The sequence below is a fragment of the Cervus canadensis genome, chromosome Y, assembly GCF_019320065.1.
Source record: "Cervus canadensis isolate Bull #8, Minnesota chromosome Y, ASM1932006v1, whole genome shotgun sequence".
In the NCBI taxonomy this organism is placed as follows: domain Eukaryota; kingdom Metazoa; phylum Chordata; class Mammalia; order Artiodactyla; family Cervidae; genus Cervus; species Cervus canadensis.
This window is the reverse complement of record NC_057420.1, coordinates 4,584,247-4,608,813: the sequence shown is the minus strand read 5'-3', so window position 1 is coordinate 4,608,813 and position 24,567 is coordinate 4,584,247. Positions and strand designations below refer to the sequence as shown.

Sequence of the window (24,567 nt, the reverse complement as noted above, 5' to 3'; positions counted from 1 at the left end):
ATAGAACTTCTCACTGAAAGTTTGCCCCCACTCCCCACAAACATGGGGCTTCTCCTGTGTGTGTCTTCTGGAGTCTGAGGAGACTGGACCTCACACTGAAGCTTCACCCAGACCACTCACAAACAGGGCTTCGCCCCTGTGTGTCCTCTGCTCTCTAATGAGAACTGACTTCCAACTGAAGCTTCGCCCACACTCCCTACAAACACAGGGTTTCTCCCTGCTGTGTGTCCTATGCTGTGTGAATACACCTGGCTTCTGACTGAAACTTCGCCCTCTCTCTCCACAAACGTAGGGCTTCTCCCCTGTGTGTGTCTTCCCCGATCACAGGGGAATTCTCACTGAAGCTTTGCCCACACTCCCCACAAACATGGGGCTGCTCCCCTGTGTGTGTCTTCTGGAGTCTGAGGAGACTGGACCTCACACTGAAGCTTCACCCAGACCACTCACAAACAGGGCTTCGCCCCTGTGTGGCCTCTGCTCTCTAATGAGAACTGACTTCTAACTGAAGCTTCACCCACACTCCCTGCAGACATAGGGCTTCTCCCCTCTGTGTGTACTCTGGTGTGTGAGGACACCTGACTTCTGAGACTTGGCCCACACTCTCCACAAACATAGGGCTTCTTCCCTGTGTGTGTCGTCTCGTCTGATGAGATGGAACTTCTAACTGAAAGTTTGCCTACACTCCCCACAAATATGGGGCTTGTCCCCTGTGTGTCTTCTGGAGTCTGATGAGATTTGAACTCACACGGAACCGTCCCCCACACCCGCCAAATACAGGGCTTCTCCCATGTGTGTTCTCTGGCCTCTGAAAACTGAATTCTAACCAAATCTTCACCCACACTCCCTACAAACGTAGGGCTTCTCCCCTCTGTGTCCTCTCGTCTTGAGACCTGATTTATACCTGAAACTTCACTCACACTCCCTGCAAACACAGGGTTCTCCGCGGTGTGTGTACTCTGGTCTGTGATGACACCTGACTTCTACCTGAAGCTTCACCCACATTTCCTCAAACATAGGGTTTCTCCCCGGTGTGTGTCCTCTGGTGTATCAAGATACCTGCCTTCTGACTGAAACGTTACCCACACTCCCCACCAAAGGCTTCTCCCATGTGTGTGTCTTCTGGAGTCTGATGAGATTGGAACTCACACTGAAGCTTCAACCACACCCCCCACAAACAGGCGTTTCCCCTGTGTCCTCTGGTCTGTGATAACTGACTTCCAACTGAAGCTTCACCCACACTCCCTGTAAACATAGCGTTTCTCCCCCTGTGTGTGTACTCTGCTGTGTGAGGACACCAGACTTCTGAGACTTCGCCCACACTCTCCACAAACACGGGGCTTCTCCCTTGTGTGTGTCTTCTTGAGTCCAATAAGATTGGACCTCACACTGAATCTTCACCTTCGCACCCTCAAACAGGGCTTCTCCCCTGTGTGTCCTCTGGTCTTTAATGAGAACTGACTTCTAGTTGATGCTTCACCCACACTCCCTGCAACATATGCTTTCGACCCGGTGTATGTCCCCTGCTGCGTGACGACACCTGACTTCTGACTGAAATTCGCCCACACTCTCCTCAACATAGGGCTTCTCCCCTGTGTGTATCTTCTGTTGTCAGATGAGATGCGCTTCTGACTGACTTTTGCCCACACTCCCCACAAACATAGGGCTCCTCCCCTGTGTGTTTCTCCTGTTGTCTGATGAGATGGGACTTCTGACTGAAGCTTTGTCCACACTCTCTGCAAACATAGGGCTTCTCCCATGTATGTGTCCTCTGGCTGTGATGAGACTTTACCTATCCTTGGAGACTTACCCGCACTCTCCATACTTGACTCTTACAATGCCTGAGACCCCTGCCCCCATGAGTAATTTGCCTGTTTCTTCTGCGTTCAGTTTCTGGCTTGTGCTGGGCTCTTATGTCTTTCTCTCATGCACCTCAGAACCCCCCATTTGTCTTTTGGGTGAGTAGGAAAAGGCCATTGAAATCCTCTTCAGCCTTATGCAGAATGTGGGGCCTTTCATCAAAGGATGGGGACTTTTCTTGCCCTCTCGTTGCTCCAGTTTATCACTCAGGCTATGTGGATCAGAATATCACAGCTGCTGATTTTGATTGCCCGGGCAGGGATCCTCTGGTTGGAGGTGGTCTCTTGCAGATGGTCTCAGGAGGATCTGAGACGAATTTTTGACTTGAGAAGGCCAGAGAGTCGGATACACAGGGTAGATCTTAGGCTTTGGCTCTGGTGAAAGAGTAAGCTTTCAGTCAGGTAGCTGGTTTGCCATGGTACGGCCTGCCCCACTGATCATCTTAGTGTTGACAGTGCACGATTTGTCTCCCATCAAGTGTGCCTTTACAGTCCTCTTTTCCATTCCATTCTTATTCTCTACAACTATAGAAATCCAGGAAGCCTGTGTTAATGGCTTTTTCTACATATTACCCAGACTGGGGACCTTGCAGTACCATCAGAGGCAGTGTCTCTCCTGATAGAGGTGGATCTGCAAGGCCCTTTCCCTGTGTGTATCTGAAAAGTGTTGTCACAGTGGCCACAGGTATTTTACCCTACTAAGAGATAAGACTCTTGGTGACTTAGGTGGAATCTCCCTGAAGGGCTCCCTGTGAGGGGAAAGAGTCTGTTAAGTTAGGAGTGCCTGGCCTGGAGCTCACTGCATATGGGAGGCAGCACAGGGGGTGATTAGAGCAGGTGTGAGTAAAACTGAATTTGAGACTCCTTGTTCAGAGTAGTAGTCTTTGTGTTGATCTCTGCAGGAAGTGGGTTTCAGACTGGATGAGACCAAGAGGCCCAGGTCCCACTGACTACAGGTCTCTGGCTCCTGCTACCCCAACTGTTTCATAAATTGCTCCTCTCTCTGTTTTCCATAAATCATAAAATAAAGATGTGTCCTTTCTCAAGCCTCACCAGTACTCACTCCTCATTTATTTCACTTAGTTTTAGTCCATTTAACATGCACTAGGAAGCCCTGGTTAAAAATACATCTCCAGTCAGACTCCTCACACCCTCACTCCCATGCATCTTCAGTCAGCCCACTCTTCCCTCATGTCTGGAAAGGAACTGACCTCTGAGGGTACTCCCTGCTGCTGTCTCTTTCCAAAAATGAGCTGCAGCATTGTCTTAGCACAGATACCATACCACTTGCAGCTGAAAGCTGCACGGTTGCTCTGTCTCCAGGAAGACCCCTGGGGGCCTGCACGTGGACATGGATGCCGAGGCTTTGGTGTTCCATCCAGCCTCCTTCCTCTCTCTCTGTGCTTGCTCCTGCTATCACTGGCATGACTTCTCTTCCCGGCCCTGTGGCTGCGGCACTGGTTGCTCCGCTGCCGGGAATCCTTACCCAGAAGTGTCATCTCTGCAGAGACCCTGCCCCACCATCCTCCACCACGCCCCACCCTCTGCTCATACTGACCCAAGGCACTGTTCCTGCACTGGTCTTCCTCAGAGCACCAGCCCCTGTCTGGTATGAAGCCAATGCTGCCCCAAGGGAGTGGTTCTGTCTGTTTCAGTGCGTGGAGCCCTGTCTGGCACAGAGTATGAACTCACTTGACAACAAACTGAAACAGTAACTGAATGCAAATCACTGTATGCATGTCACTCAGATATGTGTAGGAAATGAGGAAGAAACAGGTAAAGGTGAGAGGGCTGGTATGTGCTAGAAAACTTGCTTTTCACTTACACGCCTTTCAGCAGAAAGTGTATTACACATTTTTTGCATGAAATATTGAACATTAGAACTAACATTTTTAATATAAACATTTTCCTAACAGTCATATGAAATAAAACAAATTCTGAGGCATTTTAGTTGCAACTTGACTGACTCTAGACTGGATTGTACTCTGCTTCAGAACTGGACCAAGGAGGCTCCCCAGGACGTGATGGAGGCACTGGAAGAGGGGTGGCACTCACCTTTCCCAGCCACGAGCTCGCTCTTTTCCCTGCTGTCCTGCTTCATGCCAAGTTCCTTGCCACACTCGTCTGCATATCAGACCTGAAGTTCACAGCCCGGCTGACCACCTGGCAGATTTGGTAGAAGATCTGCCATACTGCAAGGCCATCAGGTTCTGCTCCTCGTCGTCCCAGGCACAGTTCACATACCTGGGGTATAGGCCAGGAAGGGGAAAGAAACCACAGGAGACGAGTCCCCTCCACTGTCAGACCATGCCCAGCTCCTTGCCTTCAGGCTCTGAGGCCACCATGGCTCCCACCACCCCTCATAGGGGCCTTCTGTTCACACCTTCGACCAGGCCATGTGAATTCCCATTTCCAGATCCTGTTTCTGGCCCTCTTCCTGGTTGGAATGCTTTTCTCTCCTTACCTAATTAGCCATTGTCCAGGGCCCAGTTCCAGACTTGTCTCCACCTAGACTGTCCGTAAGACTGGTGATCTCCAGCTCCTCTAAACTAAGTTCTCCTTCATTCCACAGGACTTGGTGCTCCTAAGCTGGCATGCACCCCTCAGCACTCTGCCCAGCCTGCCTTCTTTCCCGAGGCTTTCCTCCAATCTCCCCACATGTATCCAGGGTCCTATTCACTTGCCCACCCCCTCCCATGGACACTTGGAGAGTGCTCTGACGTAGCCTGAGACACACAACAGTAAGAGTTTGTTCACTTTCTGCCTGCCCTGATGAAAGGAGAGGCCCTCAGAAAATGGCCATGCTCATGGACATCTTGCCCTCTGCTATTGCTTCCCAGGCCTCAGGGCCCACTTCTCACTGGAACAGAGCCTAGAGAGGTTGTTGCCCACATGGACTCAACATCTCCCATGTTAGATTACCCTGGTGCTCTGGAGTTATTAAAAAATATAAAAATTAAGGTTACTACCCCTAAAACCGATTGGCTGAAGTCTGTCTGCAGTATGTTCTCCAAGAGGACATGGGTTGTGTGATCTGCTTCAGTAATGAAGTTCACTGTCTAAACTGGGACACAGAGTGCTTGGTAAGTGTCAATTAAGTGAGTTAAAGTATCCCTGGTGAATCTAAACTCCTCAAGTTGTTTTCAAGTACCTCAGTTTTGTTGAGAATATAGACATATTTTGAGAGCATAAGCTATATTTTTCTTTCTAATGTCTTTTGAAATTAAAGAGCATGATATGGAGGGAAAAAAGGAAAGAAGATGTGAAAGCTAGTGAGGGAGATGGGTTGAGAAGGAAAGGGGTGTGGGCTTGAGGGAGGAACGTCCTCTACAAACTGCAGACTCACTGCACTCACCTCATCCAGTTGACCAAAGGTGTGTCCTTTCCACCCACATATTCATAGTGGTTTCTCCCTTTGGTAAGCTGAGTGTCAGAAAAGAGATACAAGCTTTCTTCTCTCTCTGATTTTTTTTTGGCAGCAAATAATAGAAGAGGTATTTCCCTCTGCTGTCACTGATGCTCTTCAGCCTGCATGGATTCAACTGTCAGTCGAACCATATGGTAAGCTCTTTAATCATCATTTCAAGTCTGAGTCTACTGAGATTGAAGGCAAGGGCTCCACAAGTGAGGAGTCACTTCTGTATTCCTGTACAACTGTCTCCCACCTCTCCTCTGATCTTTAGAGAGAAGCCCTCCGTGCCTATACACTGATAAGACATCCTATGTGCCTGTACCGCTGTCTCCCACCTTCTTCTGATCTTTAAATAGAAGTCCTGTGTTCATAACCAGTGCACACAGTACACAGGGCTGACTGTGTCATTGATGACCATGTCATCATCATTTGCACCCTTGCATGTAGATATGAAGTACCCCCACTACCACACACAAGCGATTAGAGGCCAGAGGACAGGGAAGCAGGGTTATTTCTCACCAGCCAGGAGCATCCACTGTTAGCGGCCTCTTCATCGTCTGGCCCTCTTAGGGGTCAAAGTGCAGGCCCAAAGACAGATCAGATGCTTCGCTCCACGCTCCAAGCCCAGCCGCAGGGATGCCTGATGGTCTGATACTTAACCCAGGGGGCAGAGTGAGGGCTGAGCATCTGGCGTGCACATTTTCCACTGCAGAGTCCTTTACAAAGGTCGGGGGCCTGTGGGCAGCACAGCTGTCAATCAAGAAGTTCTGACACTCCTCACAATCTGGAGAAGAGAGCAACAGGGATGAGGGGAGGTATAGTTATGCTGCTGGTTGTAAAGACTTTCAGAAAGAACTGGGGCACTCATACCATTTGGCCTCGATCCTGTACCCCAAGTCATGGAGGAAGGGTACGACTGGGGTACAAATGGTGAGGTGAGGCTACTGTACCAAGGCCTTATAACCCCTTCTCTGTGAGTGGGCCAGCGGGGTCGTCATCCTGGAGCCCTCTGACCTCTTAGTACACATGGCCCTTTCTTTCTCATAGACTATACCTCTTCACTTCAGTCTCCTTTCTTCTGAGTTCTAAGATGGAGAACAGAAGTGAAGCAAGGCTGGTGGGGCCTGGAGAGTTAGCCCTTGTTTTATCACAAAGTGTGAGATCTCCTACTTGTCCATCTACACACTCTGCCAAAACTTTTTTTTTATATTTATTTTTCAAACTTTTACTTTCATATTTTTAAGTTTCAGTGTTACATTATTTATTTATTGGCCACGCTGCATGGCTTGTGGGATTTTAGCTCCCCGACCAAGAATGGAACCCACACCTCCTGCAGGGGAAGCATGGAGTCTTAACCACTTAACCATCAGGAAGCCCATTCTCCCTTTTAACTATGGTTCAGGAGACTGACGTGCCACTGAACACAGATGCCCAGTTCAGTGTTAGCTTCCTGTGCTTCCCATTTGTAGGTTTAACTTCCCAACCTTCTTCCATAGGAAATAGTTCACCGACACATTTACTCAGAAAATACATGTGAAGGGCACATGACACATAAAGGCAATGAGCAGAGATCTGGGCATAAACACTAACAAAGCAGGGTCCCTATTATCACAGCTGGATTTATTGGACTACTTGTAGTGTCAGCAGTTTTGCATTTAATGGAACGCTTTCAAACACTGTATGAGTTATGTATTCTCACCTTCACTTCACAGATGTGCAACCAGGACCTCAGAAAATGTATAAGATTTTCCAAAGGCCACCTTAAACCAACACCTACCCAAAGTCCACACCACACACCCAGGCCATACTTATTAGCTTTTCTACAGGGATAAGAGGAACTAACTAGAGGAACTCCCCAGATTTTCTCTTGCCAAATGTTGTCTGGGGTGCTGTCCAGGGGTCCTTGATTCTCTGGGAGGGGGCACTGGTTTCTAAGCCTGCTTGGAGCCATTTGTATTCAGCAGCTTTGCTGCTCATAGCAATTTCTTCAAGCTAGATACCTTAATCAATGGTCACCTGGACATTCCCTTCCACGTGAGTAAAAGACAACAAGCATTTCTTTAGTTCTTTAGGATATTATGAAGTGTTTCACATGCATAACTTGCAGCACAGTTCAGTCGCTTAGTCATGTCCAACTCTTTGTAATCGCATGAATTGCAGCACTCCAGGCCTCCCTGGCATCCATCACCATCTCCCAGAGTTTGCTCAAACTCATGTCCATCGAGTTGGTAATGCCATTCAGCCATATCATCCTCGGTCGCCCCTTTTTCCTCCCAGCATCAGGGTCTTTTCCAGTGAGTACTCTTCGCATGAGGTGCCCAAAGTCTTGGAGTTTCAGCTTCAGAAGCACTCCTTCCAATGAACACCCAGGACTGATCTCCTTTAGGATGGACTGATTGGATCTCCTTGCAGTCCAAGGGACTCTCAAGGGTCTTCTCCAACACCACAGTTCAAAAGCATCAATTTTTCAGCACTCAGTTGGTTTATCTTCACAACCAACTCTCACATCAACACATGACCCCTGGAAAAACCATAACCTTGGCTAGACGGACTTTTGTTGGCAAAGTAATGTCTCTGCTTTTTAATACGATATCTAGGTTGGTCATAACCTTCCCTCTAAGGAGTAAGCATCTTTTAATTTCATAGCTGCAATTACCATCTGCAGGGATTTTGCAGCCCCCCACCCCCACCCCCAAAAAATAAAGTCTGACACTGTTTTCACTGTTGCCCATAAATTTACCATGAAGTGATGGGACCAGATGCCCTGATCTTAGTTTTCTGAATGTTGAGCTTTAAGCCAACTATTTCACTCTCCCCTTTCACCTTCATCAAGAGGCTTTTTAGTTCCTCTTCATTCTCTGCCATAAGAGTGGTGTTATCTGCATATCTGAGGTTATTGATATTTCTCCCGGCAATCCTGATTCCAGTTTGTGCTTCTTCCAGCCCAGCGTTTCTCATGATGTACTCTGCATATGTTAAATAAGCAGGGTGACAACATACAGCCTTGATGTACTCCTTTTCCTATTTGGAACCAGTCTGTTTTTCCACGTCCAGTTCTCACTGTTGCTTCCTTACATGCATATAAGTTTCCCAAGAGGCGTGTTAGGTGGTCTGGTATTCCCATCTCTTTCAGAATTTTCCACAGTTTACTGTGATCCATGCAGTCGAAGGCTTTGGCATAATCACTAAAGCATAAATCGTTTTTGTCTTTTTCTAGAACTCTCTTGCTGTTTCCACGATCCAGCGGATGTTGCCGATTTGATCTCTGGTTCCTCTGTCTTTTCGAAAACCTGCTTGAACATCTGGAAGTTCATGGTTCATGTATTGCTGAAGCCTGACTTGGAGAATTTTGGGCATTACTTTACTAGCGTGTGAGATGAGTGCAATTGTGCGATAGTTTGAGCATTCTTTGGCACTGCCTTTCTTTTTTCTTTCTCACTGATTTTTATTAGTTGGAGGCTAATTACTTTACAATATTGTAGTGGGTTTTGTCATACACTGACATGAAATAGCCATGGATTTACATGTATTCCCCATCCCATTCCCGCCCTCCCACCTCCCTCTCTACCCAGTCCCTCTGGGTCTTCCCAGTGCACCAGGCCCGAGCACTTGTCTCATGCATCCAACCTGGGCTGGTGATCTGTTTCACCCTAGATAGTATACATGTTTCAATGCTGTTCTCTCAAAACATCCCACCCTTGCCTTCTCCCACAGAGTCCAAAAGTGTGTTCTGTACATCTGTGTCTCGTTTTCTGTTTTGCATATAGGGTTATCGTTACCATCTTTCTAAATTCCATATATATGTGTTAGTATACTGCATTGGTCTTTATCTTTCTGGCTTACTTCACTCTGTATAATGGGCTTCAGTTTCATCCATCTCATTAGAACTAATTCAAATGAATTCTTTTTAATGGCTGAGTAATATTCCATGGTGTATATGTACCACAGCTTCCTTCCCCATTCATCTGCTGATGGGCATCTAGGTTGCTTCCATGTCCTGGCTTTTATAAACAGTGCTGCGATGAACACTGCGGTGCACGTGTCTCTTTCAGATCTGGTTTCCTCAGTGTGTATGCCCAGAAGTGGCATTGCTGGGTCATATGACAGTTTGCATGGAAATACAAAAAACCTCGAATAGCCAAAGTAATCTTAAGAAAGAAGACTAGAACTGGAGGAATCAACCTGCTTGACTTCAGGCTCTACTACAAAGCCACACTCATCAAGACAGTATGGTACTGGCACAAAGACAGAAATATAGGTCAATGGAACAGAACAGAAAGCCCAGAGATAAATCCATGAACCTATGGACACCTTATCTTCGACAAAGGAGGCAAGGATATACAATGGAAAAAAGACAACCTCTTTAACAAGTGGTGCTGGGAAAACTAATGCAGTAAAGACCAATGCAGTAAAAGAATGAAACTAGAACACTTTCTAACACCATCCACAAAAATAAACACAAAATGGATTAAAGATCCAAATGTAAGACCAGAAACTATAAAACTCCTAGAGGAGAACATAGGCAGAACACTCTCCGACACAAATCAGAGCAGGATCCTCTATGACCCACCTCCCAGAATATTGGAAATAAAAGCAAAAATAAACAAATGGGACCTAATGAAACTTAAAAAGCTTTTCCACAACAAAGGAAACTATAAGCAAGGTCAAAAGACAGCCCTCAGATTGGGAGAAAATAATAGCAAACGAAGCAACAGACAAAGGATTTATCTCAAAAATATGTAAGCAACTGCTGCGGCTTTTTTATTCCAGAAAAATAAATGACCCAATCAAAAAATGGGCCAAAGAACTAAACAGACATTTCTCCATAGAAGACATACAGATGGCTAACAAACACATGAAAAGATGCTCAACATCACTCATTCATTATCAGAGAAACGGAAATCAAAACCACAATGAGGTACCATTACACGCCAGTCAGGATGGCTGCTATCCAAAGTCTACAAGTAATAAATGCTGGAGAGGGTATGGAGAAAAGGGAACCCTCTTACACTGTTGGTGGGAATGCAAACGAGTTCAGTCGCTATGGAGAACAGTGTGGAGATTTCTTAAAAAACTGGAAATAGAAATATGTATTATTTTCTTTGTTTCATTTAATTAATGTGTTTTAATTCCAGGTTACCTACTTTACAATTTTGTTGTTTTTGTTTTTTGGGTGGTGGTGGTGTTGTTTTGCCATACATTGATATGAATCAGCCCTGGGTGTGTACGTGTGTCCCACCCCCGCCCCCTGAACCCAATCGCACCTCCTTCCTCACCCCATTCCTCTGCACTTTCCCAGTAAACCAGCTCTGAATGCCCTGCTTCTTGTAATGAATTTGCACTGGTCATCTGACATATGGTAATAAACATGTTAAATTGCAGTTCCCTCATATTGTCCCACCTTCAGCTTCTCCCTTATAGTCCAAAAGACTATTTAACATCTGTATCTCTTTTGTTCTCTTGCATAAAGACTCATCCTTACCTCATTCCAAATTCCATATATACGCGCTAATATACTATATGGGCACTTCTGTTTCTGGTTCACTTCAATCTGTATAATAGGCTCCAGTTTCACCCACCTCATTAGAACTGACTATGTTCTTTTTTATAGCTGAGTAACAATTCATTGTGTATATTTACTACAACTTTCTCATCCATTTGCAAACTGATGGACATCTAGAGTGCTTCCACTTCCTGAATATTGTAAACATTTTTCCACTGAACACTGGAGTACACATCTCTCTTTCAATTCTGTTTTCCCTGGTGTGTATGCCCAGATGTGGGGTTGCTGGGTAATATGGTAGTCCTATTACAAGTGTTTTAAGGAATCTCCACACTGTTCTCCATAATGGCCAAAGTACCTTGCAGTCCTACCAACAGTATAAGAGGATCCCTGTTTCTGCACACCTTCTCCAGTATTTATTACTTATAGATTTTTTGATGGCAGCCATTCTGACCAGTGTTAAATGGCACGACATTGTGGCTTTGATTTGTATTTCTCTGTTCATGAGTGATGTTGAGCATCTTCTCATGTGTTTGTCAGCCATCTATATTTCTTCTTTGGGGAAATGTCTGTTTGGCCATTTTTTTGTTTGTTTGTTTAAATGGTCATTTATTTTTCTGGTGTTGAGCTGCATGAACTGCTTGCTCATTTTGGAGATTAATTATTTGTCTGTTGCTTCATTTGTTATTGTTTTCTTTTATTCACAAGGGTGCCTTTTCACCTTCCTTATAGTTTCTCTGGCGAGCAAACGCTTTTTAAGTTTAAAAGAACAAGATAGGGGAGTAATAGGTGAACATGGAATGTATCTCTTTCCATGGATATGTCAGGAATAAACCTTCAGACACAGACATGCATGAAGAACACCAGCTGAGAATGGACAGGAGGAGCTGACCAGAGGACAAGAAGATATAGAATCATGTAAATTTATCAAGATGAAGGAACTAGGAGGAAAACCAGGAGTTTTAGTAGGACATGAGCTGCTCAAGGTGGATGGGGGAACTGAAGCAAGGGTCCAATCCCCACATCAGGGTAATTGTCTGAATCAGAGAGGAAACATTTAAGACTGCCACTGAAACAGCTGTACTGTGGCAGCCTAAATAGAATGAGAATCAGACAGTCCTTGCCACAGCCATACACACCCTGGACAACAAAATGGGTCCCCTGGACCCATGCCTGGGACCTGGAGTTTGGGGACTGTGAAGGAATCACAGGATGAGGGCCTATATTGACTGTGGAGAGACAAAGAGAGGGGATGTAAGGGAGGAGCCTGTGGTGGGAAATGCTTGTGTAGGAAAGCCTGGCAACCATGGAAGCAAGGCGAATACTGCTGAGTCATGTGTAGGGGGTGAAGGCATCACTATAGATTCTCTCTCCCCACACAGCAGCATTGGCAACTGAACAAGAGAGAGGCTGGCACATCAACAGCCTGACACACTAAACTACAGATAGGACCCCACCCAGGGTGTCCTTTTATGTGTCTGATGCACAGATCTACTAAAAAGTATCCCAGGCAGAAGGTCCCTGTTTGTGCCTAACCACATGGAGCGACAGAGAAGGAACCCAGGCAAGGGAGCCCTCTACTTGCCTGAGTGGGCAGAATCCCAGAAAATGACTGGTCAAAGAGGCCGTCTGATCGCCAGCTACAAGAGGCTCAAAGAAAGACTTGATAGGGCCATAAATCCTGTGGTGGAGGCAGTCCGTGTCCCTGCAACACTTGGAACCACCAGAGTGTCCTCAAGCCAATCAGCTATGCCACCTTCATTCTCAATACTCACTAGGTCAAAGCTGCCACGGGCAACACATATCTTGCGTCTATGCACTCAGGATCACTTGGGCAGTTTCCCACTCTTTCAGGCCCAGTAGACTGTGCCCTGTCAGGCTTTTTCTGTCAGATGGGGGAGTGGTCTCCGGGCAAGAATACTGGAGCATATTTATCAATAATGGTTGCCATACCTTTCTAGAGCACTATATTTCCTTCTGCCATAACTGATAACTTCCCCCTGAGTAGCTGATGCTGCCAGGATCCCTGGGACTCAAGCAGCTGCACCACCTCCACACTTAGCCCTAATGGGACAAACACAAGTCCTCCAGGTCAGCCCCAGAAGCAAACCCTAATGGCCAACCCGCATGCTGAGTTGGAAATAAAATCACAATTGAAACCCATGGGAAGAGGCTGTGGAAGAATAGACAAAAACCTCCCACCAGCTGTACAAGCTGCAGATTAAATCCACGTGATCAACTAGTCAGACTCTGTGTCTAAGGAATATATAAAAGGTAATTGATAGCTCCCACAAAAGAAACCATACTGGTTCTGATAGCTTTGGGCATTTGAGCCAAGAACACACAGGAGTAGGTCCACATTGGAATCTGAGCTGCCTCCACAGCAGATCCAGAGATCAGCAGAGTGTTGGAGGGCATCCTAGGGAGGGGAGGTGAACTGTGACTCCCAGTGAGGGAAAGGACTCTGACAGCATTCACTCAAGAGAAACGTTTCTCTTTCTTATATTTTGACTTGTTCTGTAGATCTTTCAGAATTTCTTTCTTCCCCCCTCCCCCTGGCCCCACTGCATTCCCTGTGCTGTAGTTGTTACTTTTTTTGGCAATATGGAATCTAATTAAGCTTTTGAGCTTTTCTTTTTTTTCCAGTCACTCTTTTGTTGTTGTTGTTGTCATACACCTCTTCCTCTACGTTGGCCTTTGTAGTTTTGTCGAGTTTGCCTTTCTCTCTCTCCCTTTAAATTTTAATTTTTAACCATATTATTATTTTCTACATTTATTCCTTTACTTACTTTTCCTACTGTTCTTTCCCCCTTGCAGTTATCTTTAATGTGTATAATCTTATCAGCCTCTATTTAACTTTGCAAAACTATTCTTTCATTCTTTACTTCCCTTTCCTCTCAATGTGTATGTTAGGCTCATTTTCATGGCTTTATTCCTGAATTGGCCCTTTGCTTTAGCTATGTTTTCCAGTCCGTGTTGTATTTGGGTAATTTTGTACCGGAGTATATATTTTTTCTTTCCTTTTATTTTTGTTGGAATGTTTTGATTTTGCTTATGGGTCAATATGTACATGTATATACTTAGTCACATTTTTTATTGTTACTATAAACCTCTGCCTCTACATTGGGCTTTTGCAGTTCTGTGGAGTTTTCCTCTTTTCTTTCATCTTCTTCTTCTATTGTTTTCATTTTTTCTTATTAAAATTTTAATTTTTTAAAACCTATCACATTTTCTCACACTGATTCATGTGTTTTCTTTTCTATAGCTCTTTGCCCCATGCATTTAATCTTCAATGTATATAAAATTTCTTCATCTAATGCTATATAACTTCGCCTTTATATTTTTTTCTTTCTTCGCTTTTTTTTTCTTTCCTCTAAACATATGTAAAATTTTATTTCATTGCCTTATACCCACTCAACACCTTGCTTTAGTTTGTTTTCCAGTTTGGCTTTATTTAGTTTTCTTCTTAACATTTTAACATAACTTTTGTTTTACAGTTTTACCAGCTCAATCTACTGTACTTTATTTTTTTGAACTGTTCTGACTTTGCTTATAGGTGCATAAGTAAATGTGTATATTCCATTTTATTTAATTATTATGTGTCTTATCTTAAAACTGCCTTTTGTCTGGGATTCATCTTTGGTTTCTCATTTTTGGACACTTGTTTGATCTCACATAATGTAGTAACAAACCACTGGTGGAATCTTTATTTCTGACCAGAGATCAAGCCCTGAGCCATTGGAATGGGAGCACTGATTCCAAAACCCTATATGGTCAGATAATTCACCTTACTGAGTATTAAATAGAGAGAACTTACATAAACTAAACCACCTGAACACAAGACCCAGCATCACCCAAGAAACAACCAGTGGTAGCACCCTGTGCAGGACTCATGTAAACAACAAAAAAACAAAAAACAAAAGTACAAACCCAATCATCAGCAGACAGGATTACTAACTCATTTAAGCTAGCCCTTTAAGAGGAAAAACAAACAAACAAAAATTCAGCACAAATCCCACCCTATAGGAAGCTCACAGAATCCACTAAAACAGCCTTCAGAGGGCAGAAACCAAACAAAGGAAAGAATTCAAACTTGAAGCCTAGGCAAAGGAGAACTCAGACACAGAAAGTTTACTTTAAAAAAAAAGAAAGAAAATGCAGAGAAGTACTCCACAAATGGAGGAACAAACTATAAACACAAGAGTTCAAATAAATGAAGTGGAAATAGGCAAATGACCTGAAAAAACAAATAAAGAAAAATAATAGTAAAGATGATCAGAAACCTTGTAAACAAAATAGAGAACATGCAAAGATCAATTAACAAAGACCAATAAGAATTAAAGAATAAACATACAGCGACAAACACCACAACCACTGAAATTAAGAATACTCTAGAAAGAATCAACGACAGCATACCTGAAACAGACGAAGGCATCAATAAGCTGGAATGTAAAACTGTGGAAGTAACCTCTGAAGAGCAGAATAAAGTAAAAAGGATGAAAAGAACTGGGGATAATCTCAGCAGCCTTGGTGACAATAGGAAACTCACCAGCATTTGAATTATACAGGTCTCACAGAACAAGACAGAAAGAAAGTCTATGAGAATATTTCTCAAAGGATTATTGTTGGAAATTTCCTTTTCCTTTGCTCAAGTTCAACCTCCACAAAAAGGTCTCCCCTGCCCATCCTGTTTTAATAACAATACCTCTACTTCTTCACCCTACACTTTATTTTTCCTCACAGTACTCATCACTAATTACCAGTATATTACATATTTATCTGTTTATTATTGCTCCATGGCAGCAGGGATTCTCTCTTCTCCGTGTGTACCTCCCACATCTAGAACAGTGCCTGGAATATAAAAGACCCTTTATTTCATCCCCACTCTCCAATACCATGATTCACCTCCAACAAGGTTCTCCAACAAGGTTCACCTCCAACAAGTTCTTTCACCATATCTGCCTTTGCATAAAGTTCCTTCCAGTCTGAAATACCCTTTAAAGGCAATTCTGATAACAACTCAGGATTTTTTTTTTCCACAATCCATAAGTATATTCACACCTTCTCCAGTAAAGGTTACTGACCATTACTTCTTCCTGCTATGTTATCAGTTCAATGGAAAAATTCTTTGACTAGGAAACAGAATCTAGACTCTGGTTTTAGCTTTGTCATGAAGTACTGCATCTGTCCTCTAAGCTCCTATGACACTTTGGAACTATTAATGCCAGTTTTTAAAATCCAACCAATCTTCCACAGTCCACCTCAACTCTCAGTTACTCCAGCCTAAAGAGACTTCTTTTTTTTTTTTTTTTAACTTCTAAACATTCTTCACCATAGATAATCTACAGCAGTGGTTTAACTTTTTTAGGCTGGGAAGAATCTAAAGTCACAGTGCTTTCTGACACCTAAAACTCAAATTATAAACACATGTAAATAAAATGTCATTGTGTATTAGAACTAGAATAAATTGATTTTAAGTGTCAAAGATTAAACACACACACACACACACACTATTCTCAACACACAGTAGAGAAAGCTGAAGCTGAGAAAATTGTAATTAGTTTCTTTCTTACACGTAGAGGGAAAACGGAGAGATTTTACTGTTGGGACAATTAATCTATTCTACCAAACATACAGTACGAAAACCACTAGTCTATACCACATAATTCAAAATTATATCATATACTCTTGTTCACAAGACCAGCTACTTGACTTCAAATGTATCACCAAGAGATTACTCCATAAATATGTTGACAATATTGAAAGTGATAAACATCCATGTCAGTTGACTACTATGTTAAACACTTTCATGCAAAGTGGTAAAACCTATTTCAAGTAATTAAGTCTACCACACATCATATGCAAGCTCCCATATGCTAAACAAACAAAAAAACCCAGCAAGCTGAAAATGTACCTATTTACAAAATTCTTCATCAAGCTTCGTATTCTTTCACTGACCCTCTAAACTCTGAGTAGCAATTAAATTAAAATTATGACAATGTTAGAGAAACTGTATTATACATTCTAAACACCAGAAAATCTAGAAATTAATCATTTGAAAGGATTTAAGTGAAAATATTCCCTTTGTTATAAACTCAAGTTATATGTTAACTCTTTATATGTTACATGTTAACTATTTATTAACATATAACTATATGTTATATGTTAACTATTTATAAAGTCATGCTGATTTTGGAATGCAAAAACATGCTTGGTATATCAGCTGAATAAATGAAAAATTTACCTATTAAATTTCAAAGCTATAAAATAAGGCATGTTTTCTAAAATCACTAATTTATACACTAAAAATATATCACCAAGTATAAGACACTGCCCTTCAACAAGATTAAAATGCAATCAACCAGCACAGTGTCATAAATGATAACACTGCTTTATTTGCATTATACGTCAAAAAATTATCCTGACAAATCAGTAATATATTAGTGAATTCTACTTAGTAGAAAGGAAGTTGCTACTAAGAGTTAATTTTGTTATATTTATTTTTGAATGCTCACACACAGAGACATGATTACAAGATGAAAGACAAATGCCCTTAAATAAACTTGCTGCAATCATCTCTTATTCAGATCACTCTATGAGCAAGAAATGGTTCTCTAAAACTGTTTCAGAAAAATATCTTTGTACTGATACATGAAAAGTGAAAGATTACTTGTCCAAACATACAATAAAATGGTAGGAAAGAGATGAAAATTTAATGTTTAGAAAGATCAAAACAGGCTTTTCCAAGACTAAGCTGGCATATAAAGCAAAATACACAAAGTGACAAAAGATTTAACCTTTATCTTACAAATTATTAACGTAACAGTACAGAAAGTTTGAAACAGAAAGTATGGGACACGTAACATTATTAATCTCACACCCTACCAAAACCATAATTAGTTTTTGCACTAGCAAAGGCAAAGGGGAAGAAGCACCCTGAGATAAAGGTGGTACCAGAACCAAAGGGTCCTGCCAAGCATACTGTGACCAGATCCATTACTTTAAAAATCTACATGAACATTATGCAGATGAAGAGTTGGAATGTGAAGAATGAGACTAAGAAGAACAAGTAACAAGACCATGGAAGCTGAGCCCAGGATGATATATCAGCTGTGACAAGAGGCTAAAGTAGTAGCTGAAAACGGATGACCGTGCAAAGCATCTAGCCTTGCAAAGGATAAAGCAAGACACAGTAATTTAAAACAATAGATCATAAACCTGGCAAAGAAACAGAATCCTACAGAGACTAAGAGATTTCAATCAAGAGGATGAGAAGATAAGACAGACTGGAAGAAAATACTTACAAAAGACACATACACCTGATAAAGGACTGCTATCCAAAATACACAAAGAATTTATAAAACTCATCAATAAATTTTAAAACTGGCAAGACCCGGACACCTCACCAAAAGGATATTCAGATGGCAAATAGGCATATAAAAAGATGTTCAGTCTGAATTAAAATAACAATGGGATGCCACCACACATCTATTAGAATGGCCAAAATCCAAAACAAGGACAACACCAAATTTGGTGAGGATGCAGAGCAAGAGGAACACTCAATCACTGCTGGGAGGGATACAAAATGATACGGCCACTTGGGAAGACAGTGGCAGTTTCTTACAAAACTAGACATATTCTTACTATGGGATCCAGAAAATTACGCTCCGCAGAATAAATACCAAAGGAGTTGACAACTTACGTCGCCATAAAATCCCCCACACTAATGTTTACAGCAGCTTTACTCGTAACTGACAAAACTCATAAGCAAACAAGATGCCCTTCAGTAGGTGAATAAACAAACTGCGGTACATCCAGACAATCAAGTATCACTCAGCACTAGAAAGAAATGAGCTATTATCAAGCCCATGAGAAAAAAAAACAAAAAGATGCAGAGGAACCGTAAGTACATACTACAACGTGAAAGAAGTCAATCTGAAAAGGCTACGTACGATATGATTCCAACCACATGACCTTCTGGAAAAAGCATAACTAAAGAGACTGAAAAAAAGATCTGTGCCTGCCAGGGCTGAGGGTGAAAGGAAAAATGAATATGCAGAGTACAGAGGATTTTTAGGGCAGTGAAAATATTCTGTATGCTATTGTAATGGTATTTCATTACACAGTTGCCAAAACGTATAGAATAAACACCACCAAGAATAAACATCATGTAAATGATGGACTGCGGGTGATAATGATAAGTCAGTGTAAGTTCAACATTGTAACAATCATCAATACTGTAACAATCACACCACTCTGGCAGGGATGCTTGTGGTAGGGGAGACTGTACATGTGTCAGTGGGCATACAGGAAATCTCTACACCTTTTGCTCAATTTTGTGTGAATCAAAAACTGCTGTAAAAAATAAACTCTATCTTAAAAAGCTTCTCTGGTAGCTCAGATGGTAAAGAATCCACCTGCAGTGCAGGAGACCTGGGTCAGGAATATCTCCGTAAGGAAACAGCAACCCACTCCAGTATTCCCGTCTGGAGAACTCCACGCACACAAGAGGAGCCTGGCTGGCCACAGTTTCATGGGGCCGCAGAGTTGCACACAACTGAGAGACTAACACACACACAAAAAGTCAAGGGCCCACACAGGATCTAAGAGAAAGAGAACCTGGGTATTTTTGTTTTTAAAGAGCTACCCAGGTGATTCTGATGTTAACAGCCAGGATTAGGGAGGGGACCACTGACTTAAAGAGCCACACCAGCCATTTCTGTTCCTTCCCTGTGCAAAAAGTTCCTCAACATGAATGTTTTTATATAGTTATAATAATAATAATCATACTATATGTGGCTCTAAGTGCGGATCTTCTTAAGCCATCGTTAACATTCAACATTAACTTTCACTTTAGGAGACAAATTTCCTGCTGTATCATTTCATTTCCAAAGCACCACAATAATTAAAGAAAAAGGGTATAGCAGAATGAAAAAAAAAGTCATCTGAGATTTAAACAATTTTCAACCTAACACCAAAAGCATGAGCCATAAAAGAAAAAAATGATAAAATGGGCTCCATCAAAATTGAAATCTTTTGTTCTACAAGTACTGTTAAAACAATTAAAAAGACAAACTACTGACATGGAGAAAGTATCAAATGACTTGTACCAAGAATAAAAACAAAAAACCCCAAACTCTTACAACTCAAGAAAGCAAGCAAACAGAACTTTTAAATGGCGGAAAGACTTGAACAGACACTCAACCAAGTAAGATATAAAAAGGCAATTTGGCACATGAAAAGATGTTCACCAACCTTAAGCAGAAAGGAATAAGGCAAATTAAAAGCATGATAAGATACCACTACACACACCCATTAGAATGGCTACAATACTGACAGTGTCAAGTCCTGACACAGATTCTGAACAGCTAAAACTTTCATACATTGCTAGTGTGGATACAAATGGCACAGTCCCACAAGAAAGCAGTCTGGCAGTATCTTATGAAGTTAAACACACACTCACCACATGACTCAGCAATCCCCCACTCCTAGGGATTTATCCTAGAGAAACGAAAACCTGTATCCACACAAAAACTTACACAAAAATGTTCACAGCAACTCTATCACAACCAGAAGCAACTATACAACCCAAATGTCTTGCAATAAGCAGGTAAATGGATAAGCAAACTGATACACTGATAACAAGAGAGTATCACCCAGCAGTAACAAGGAACAAACTACTGATATACACAACAGACTGGCTCAATTACAAAATAATGATGTGAATGAAAGAAGTTAGTCTCAAAGGCTACGAATTGTATGATTCCATTTATATAACATTATTGACAAAACAAAACTACACCGACCGATCAGTGGTTGCCAAGTATTAAGGGTGGAAGAAGGATGTGACTACAAAGGAAAAACAAATTTTCCGGGGCTGAAGGATATTCCATACTGACTGTGATAGCAATTACATAAACCTATAAATGGGCTAAAATTCACAGAACCGTACATGAAATTAAAAGGCTCATTTTATTGTATATTGATTTTTTAAAATTTGCAATGTTTATGTTCTCAAATTGGGTCCTGTTTCATTACTGTATTATTTACATAAGCAATGATGCCACAACCATTATTCAAAAAAGCAACCTGAATGCCAAACAATGAAGAATCATTATTTTTGAGCACACCAACCTTTACTGAGGCCTCCGCAATAATTCAAATGGACATACTACATCCTCCATTTCTGTGAACACAGCTTTCCCTGTCCTTTTTATTACACCCTTAGCAAAGATTAAAGTGGATTAGTAAATCAAAACAAAACCTATATTTTTCAATGCCGTAATAACATAAGTTCGCTGTGTTCAATGATAAACTGACATCCAAGCTGTAAGAAATACATCTTCAAATCAATCAAATTACTGGCGAAGGGAAAGAAGGTGGAAAGGGAATGACAGGAGAGGCTAGCAGGTAGGAGCATGAGTGGGAGCTGAAAGGACTGACAAGGTCCTGACTGACCCAAGGTCCAGGAGCTCATGGCTAGAGAGCCGAAGGATATTAATAATCTATACATTAACCCCCCACCCTCTAACACACACACATTTATTTTTAATCATTAATTAAAACTTTTTCACCCTCTAAGTTTAAATGCCTGGGGCAAATCCCAGCAAGCCAATCCTAATGTTTAGGTAACACCAAGCAATTTTATCAACTAAAAGTAATAATTCAGATTTTAATTCTCAACTTTACTGAAACCAGAACTGAGCCATATAATTAATGATGATATGGACTACTGAAAAGGACTTTCTTCTTTAAAAAATCTTCAAACTCAGGACAAAACTTAATTCCAATATAGATAAACCTCTGAAAAATACAGACATTTGTATTTGGCACTATTTTGCACTGAAATATACACCATGTATTAAAAACATCAAATGGTACATGAATAATACGGTGCATGTGCTAAAAAGAAAAAAAAAAGAAAACATTTAAGGTTACCACAGACACACTATCATGTTAAGAGGTGTGTGTGACTTCCTAGAAATCTGAAGCATTTCACCCAGGAGCTAAACAATCAAATTTGTATTTGCAGACAGTTACCCAGGGCAGTTACAAAACTTTGACTAAGTTGCTTAACCTATACATTCTGTAGTTCCTCTTCCTGTAATATGACAGGTTGATCAGATCAATGGCACTCACGCAATGCCTCAGAACCATTCCAGGGTGGGCTGTTTCCCCTAATTGGTATGATTTATACTGGCTTTGTGTGATTTTAAAAGTAGGGTTTTCCACTGTTTTAAAAATATAGGCATACCTTGAAGATACCATGGTTCTGATTCCAAACCACTGCAATAAACCAAGCATTGAAATAAAGCAAGTCACACAAATTTTTTTGTTAAAGCGAGTCTCATGAATTTTTTGGTTTCCTAATGCAAATAAAACTTACGTTTACATTATATAGGCTATTAAGTGGGCAATAGCATTATGTCTAAATAAACAATGCACATCTTAATTTTAAAATACTTTGTTGCAAATAAACGCTAACCATCATCTGAGTCTTCAAAGTGTTATAATCTTGTTGCTGGTGAAGATCTTGCCAAGGTGCTGATGGCTGCTAACTGATCAGGGGTGGCTGGTGACTGCTGGGATGGCTGTGGCAATTTCTTCAAATAAGATAACAATGAAATGTGCCACATGAATAAACTCTTCCTTTCAACAATGATTTCTCTGTAGCATGCAACGCTGTTTCATGGCATTTTACCAACAGTAAGAAGTGGAGTCAGTCCTTTCAAACTTGCTTCATCAACTAAGTTTATGTAACAAATCCTTCGTTGTCATGTCAACAGCCTTCACAATATCTGTACCAGAAGTACATTTCATCTTAAGAAATTTCCCACAAAAAAAAAAGAAAGAAACCATTTTCCTTGTTCACCCGTAGGCTTCCCTGGTAGCTCGGCCAATAAAGAATCTGCCTGTGATGCTGGCAACGCAGGAGACGCAGGTTCAATCCCTGGGTCAGGAAGATTCCCCTGGAGAAGGGAATGACAACCCACTCCAGTATTCTTGCCTGGAGAACACCATGGACAAAGAAGCTTGGCGGGTTCCAGTCCTTGGGGTCACAAAGAGTTGGACATAACTGAACGACTAGCACACTTTAAGGTTCCAATACTAATTCTAGTTTTTCTGCTACTCGCACCACATCTAAAGTTACTTCTTCCACCCTGTGAGCCCTTCAAAGTCATCCAAGAGGGTTGGAATTAACTTCTACCAAACTTGTGTCAATATTGGTATTTTGACCTCTTCCCACCTATCAGGAATGTTCATCAGAAACACACTGAAAAGGGCTGCCATAAACCTTCAATTTGTTAAAAAAAAAAAAAAATGCAGTTATCTGCTAAGTGCAGTAAAGCAAAAGCACAGTAAAACAAGGTGTGCCTGAGACTGCCAGAGCCACTTGATACTCACTAAGTTATCTTTTCCTTGGCTCTAAATTCCAAAACATACTGCTTGCTTTACCTGATGAAACCAAGTATTCACAAAAATAGGCAACATTTTCCATGATCAAAAATAGCATTGAAGTTCTCACAACATTTGAATTTTTCAGAGCCCTACGTATATAATAATGGGAACTTATCATTTTACAAATTTTACCAGTTACATAAATCCTGTTTTTCCTAAAAATGGGCTACCCTAGAGGCTCAGTAGGTGAAGAGTTCGCCTGCAATGCAGGAGTCACAGGATACGCAGGTTCGATCGCTGAGTCGGGAATATTCCCTGGAGAAGGAAATGGAAACCCACTCCAGTATTCCGGCCTGGAGAACTCCATGGACGGAGGAGCCTGGTGGGCTACAGTCCAAAGGGTCACAGTCGGACACAACTAAGCAAGCAGGCAGGGATTTCCTAAAATTGCCATTAAAAAATAATTCCTGAAGATCTCAAAATACGAAGTGATGTGATATAAACCTATCAATAAACGTGGCTTAATATATAGGTGAATCTCAACAGAAGCCAAGCCATGAAGTGTAGAAGGTATCTCTCCTAATCAAGACTACCCCGAAGAAAAAGAAAGGCAAAATGGTTGTCTAAGGAGGCCTTACAAATAGCCAACCAAAGATGAAAAGCAAAAGGCAAAGAGAAAAGGAAAGATATATATACCCATCTGAACGCAGAGTTCCAAAGAACAGCAAGGAGAGATAAGAAAGCCTTCCTCAGTGATCAATGTAAAGAAATGGAGGAAAACAATAGAATGGGAAAGACTAGAGATCTCTTCAAGAAAATTCCGATACCAAGAAAACATTTCATACAAAGATGGGCACAATAAAGGACAGAAACAGTATGGACCTAACAGAAGTAGAAGATACTAAGAAGAGATGGCAAGAACACACAAAAGAACTATACAAAAAAGATCTTCATGACCCAGATAACCACGATGGTGTGATCACTCACCTTGAGCCAGACATCCTGGAGTGCCAAGTCAAGTGGGCCTTACGATGCATAACTACAAACAAAGCTAGTGGAGGTGATGGAATTCCAGCTGAGCTCTTTCAAATCCTAAAAGGTGATACTGTGAAAATGCTGCACTCAATATGCCAGCAAATTTTGAAAACGCAGCAGTGTCCCTGGTGGCTCAGATGGTAAAGCGTCTACCTGCAATGCGGGAGACGTGGGTTCTATCCCTGGGTTGGGAAGATCCCCTGGAGAAGGAAATGGCAATCCACTCCAGTACTCTTGCCTAGAAAATTCCATGGATGGAGAAGTCTGGTGGGCTACAGTCCACAGGGTCGCAAAGAGTCAGACACAACTGAGTAACTTCACAGCAGTGGCCACAGGACTGGAAAAGGTCAGTTTTCATTCCA

The 24,567-nt window shown here is 41.8% G+C and overlaps 1 long non-coding RNA gene across 1 annotated transcript in view; it reads right to left on the bottom strand.

The window, feature by feature from the left end:
- Positions 1 to 738: 738 nt before the first annotated feature.
- The window catches only part of LOC122436465, a 49,817-nt gene continuing 25,988 nt past the window's right edge, over positions 739 to 24,567 (bottom strand). The window contains exons 2-4 of the long non-coding RNA XR_006268013.1: positions 5,788 to 6,052; positions 3,912 to 4,100; positions 739 to 2,231 (exon numbers count right to left, since the gene is read on the bottom strand). This is a non-coding gene — a long non-coding RNA (uncharacterized LOC122436465). The remainder of the gene's footprint in view (positions 2,232 to 3,911; positions 4,101 to 5,787; positions 6,053 to 24,567) is intronic.